Source organism: Propithecus coquereli, unplaced genomic scaffold, assembly GCF_000956105.1.
Source record: "Propithecus coquereli isolate 6110/MARCELLA unplaced genomic scaffold, Pcoq_1.0 Scaffold164, whole genome shotgun sequence".
NCBI classification, from domain to species: domain Eukaryota; kingdom Metazoa; phylum Chordata; class Mammalia; order Primates; family Indriidae; genus Propithecus; species Propithecus coquereli.
Window position 1 is genome coordinate 1,698,087 of NW_012140969.1, and position 4,029 is coordinate 1,702,115.

The following is a 4,029-nucleotide window of genomic DNA, read 5'->3' on the forward strand; positions in this document are numbered from 1 at the left end:
TTGAGGTTGCTGTGAGCTAGGATGACGCCACGGCACTGTAGCCCAGGCAACACAGTGAGACTCTGTCTCAAAAAAAAAAAAAAAAAAGCACCAGATTTGACTAAGTGAAACAGAAAAAGCTGTTGGAACCAGTTAAAGGGGTACCAAGGCTGGGCAGAAAATGACACCTCTCAGCTGTGCCTCTCGCCACCCCGTGGGGACACCAAGACCTAGAGTAGGAACCACCTGGATAGTTGTAGCTAGAAGTACAAACGTGGTTCGGTCTACATCACAGGGTGGAGACTAGCCGCTGCCCATATGGATTTCAAAAGAAATGGGTCACAACCTGTTCCCTGGCAGTGAAATCCCTCAGCTAGATCCAGGGTGGAAAAAGACATCGGAACAAATGATACTATGTCTACAGTGTGCTTTAAAATAATTGGGGCAGGCAGGCGCATCTGTAGTCCCAGTGACTTGGGAGGCTGAGGCGGGAGGATCGCTTGAGCCCAGGGGTTTGAGGCTGCGGGTTTGAGGCTGCAGTGAGCTATGATGACGCCGCTGCACTCTAGCCTGGGCAACGGAGCAAGACCCTGACTCTAAATGAATGAATGAATGAATGAATGAATTTTGAAAATCCAAGATGGAAGTGTGGGCAGGGCTGTTTCCGTCTGAGGGCTCTGAGGAGATTGGTTTTGGGTCTCTCTCCTAGCTTCTCGTGGTTTCCTGACAATCTTTGGTGTTCCTTGGCTTGTAGAAGCATCACCCCAATCTCTGCCTTCATCTTCACATGGTGTTGTCCCTGCGTGTATATTTTTCTTGTGTGTCCAAATTTGCTCTTTTTATACAGACACCAATCATGTTGGGTCAGGATCCACCTGACCTGGCCTCATCTTTTTTTTTTTGAGACAGGGTCTTGCTGTGTTGCCCCGGCTAGAGTGCAGTGGCACAATCATAGCTCACTGCAACCTCCAACTACTGGGCTCAAGCGATCCTCCTGCCTCAGCCTCCCGAGTAGCTGGGACTGCAGGCATGCACCACCATGCCCAGATAATCTTTTTTTATGTTTCGTAGAGATGGGGTCTCACTATGTTGCCCAGGCTGCTCTGGAGCTACTGGCTTCAAGCGATCTGCCGAGCAATGGACTCACTGCTTGATGCACATAGAAGCCAATACCATGGCACCTGCTTTTGAGAAAAGAAAAACTTCATCACGGGTCAACTGATAAGGAGACAACTCTCAAATCCGTCTCCCCGATCTGGGGGTGGGTCAGCCTTTTATGGCATTTCTGACTAGTCCCAAGTTAATGCCAACATGTTAACAATTAGGAGATGGCAGCTTTCTTCCGTTGCGCATGCCCGGGCTCCATGCCTTGCAATTCCGGCTCTGTTCCATCTGTAACAACTTAAGCAATGGTTAATCAGTTTCAGCTGGTCCCGAAGTTACACGTAGGCTTGCTCAAGGTCACGCCTTGTAGCAGATGCTTCAGCCATCTCATCGTGTGTGCCCTTCGGGTTCACGCTGGAATTGCTCGCTGGAAGGTCAGAAATGCTGGGAAACCACAACAAGCTACCCCCTTCACACCCACTAGGTTAGTCATGGTAATGATAATAAAGGGAAAATGTTGGCAAGGATGCAAAGAAATAGGAACCGTTGAATCTTTGTCCATTGCTGATGGGAATGTGAAAACAGTCTGGCAGGTCCTCAAAAAGTTAAACGTAAAATTACCACATGACCCAGGACTTGCACTCCTAGTATACATGCCAAAGAATCGAAAACATGTTTACTCAAAAACTTGTACATGAATGTCCACAGCAGGATGATTCATAATACCCAAAAAGTGTGGCCCTCTGGGAAGCCAAGGCGGGAGGATCGCTTGAGGCCAGGAGTTCCAGACCAGCCTGAGCAAGAGCAAGAACCCGTCTCTACGAATAATAGAAAAATGAGCCGGGCATGGTGGCACTGAGCCTGTAGCTCAGCCACTCGGGAGGCTGAGACAGGAGGATCGCTTGAGCCCAGGAGTCTGAGGTTGCAGTGAGCTATGATGACACCACGGCACTCTAGCCTGGGTGACAGAGTGAGGTGCTGTCTCAGAAATAAATAAATAAATAAAAGCCATCTATTGTATGATTCTATTCATATGAAATGTCCAGAATAGACAACTCTATAGAGAGTAGTAGGGGATACGACAAGGTGGCAACAGAGGGGACTGAGAGATACTGTACCAGGTTTTTTTGGGGGGTGATGGGAATATTCCAGAATTAGCGATGATGGTTGTACAACCTTGTGACAATACTAAAAACTTTTAAAAATGTGAAAATGATGAATTTGATGTTATGTGAATTTATCTCCATTAAAGGATGGGCTGGGTGCAGTGGCTCATGCCTGTAATCCCAGCACTTTGGGAGGTCAAGGTGGGAGGATTGCTGGAGGCCAGTTGTTTGAGACCAGGCTGGACAATATAGTGAGACCCCATCTCTAAAAAAAAATCGCACAGCCCTCACTCAATAAAGGACAGGTTTGATGTAGAGTGTAGGCGTCTTCCACAGCTCTCCAGTGGGACCGAGCCCCAGCTGTCCCCAAAGGGGCAACCCACTAATGCTCGCCTCTCCTGGCTGCCTCGCCTTGCCTTCCTTGGCTACCCACTGCCCCACCAAGCCAGTGGCATCACCTGCATTCCCTCCCTTGTCTCAGTGTCTCCTTTTGGGGGAACTTAAACTAAAACAGCTGGCAAGTAACAGAGCCTGGATGAGAACCTCAGCCTAGGCGGAGCTCTGGGGGCTTTTGGTAAAAGCGGTGGGAAGGGAATTCTATGCTGGAGAAAGAGCATGTGCAGAATGCTCAGAGACAAGACGAGTTCATTCATTCAACAAATATGTACTGATCACGTCTATTAGGGCCAGATATTGATTCAGGGGCTGGGGCTGGCAGGCTCCCTGCTCTTCTGGAGCTCGCAGAAACGGAGGTGACAGCCATTCAAATACATCAAAAGAATTTTCAGCAAGTGATGAGTTCAGTAAGTGCAAGTGACAGTTCAGTAGGGCAAGTGACAGGGAGTGACCAGGGTGTGGCTTGGGATGGAGCGGGAAGGCGTTCATTTAAGAGGAGGCTCAGGCCACAAGAAAGAAGGAGCCGACCCTGTCGGGGATGAGGGGAACAGCATTCCAGGCTGAGGGAACTGCAAGGTTGCCACGCCAGAGCTCAGAGTGTGAGGAAAGAAGGCGCAAGGCCGTGGAGTGGGGCTTGGATGCTTGTGCCCTGGGTCCATACCCCCTGGTCTGCAGCGGGCCCAATCCTTGGCCTGCCTGAGACTGCCTGGCACCCGAGAGGAAGCCCTGCCCTTCCTGCAGACTGCGGCAGGGGGCTGGGGAACATCTGCTTCCCTTCCCACTTCCAAGGGAGTGGAAGACTGGGAAGTGGGTGTTCCCCGTGCCAACCTGCCCCCCTTCCCATCCTATCCTCATCTCAGGAAACGGCCCTCCATCCTCCGAGGGACTCAGCCCAGACCAAGGAGTCATCCCTCGTGTCCCAGCATGTCTAGTTGGCCCAGCCTCCAAAACCGATGCCCAATTCAAGGGCTTCTCCAAGGCCACTACCAAGTCCAGGTCCCATCATTGCTCATCTGGACTAGAGCAGTCGCCTCCACTCCTGTCTCCCAGCTGCAGCTCCTGCACCTGTGAACACCTAAGTCGCATCAGGTCCCTCCTCTGCTCAGAACCCTCTATGGCTCCCACCTCGCTGGGAGTAAAAGCCAAAGTGTGACCCCAGGTGACAAGCACTTGCACAATCTGCTCGGTCACTTCCCTGCCCTTCTGTCCTCCAATTCTCTCCTTCGCTCACCCTGCTCCGGCCACACCAGACCCCCGACAGTTCCTACCTCAGGGTCTTTGCACTTTCTCGGTGCCCTCTGCTTGGTACATCCTTCCTCATCTTCTGGTCTTTGCACAAATGTCACCTCACTAAGTCTTTCCAGAATACTCTATTTTAAAGGGTTATTGGGCCAGGCATGATGACTCACACCTGTAATCCCAACACTTTGGGAGGCTGAGGTGG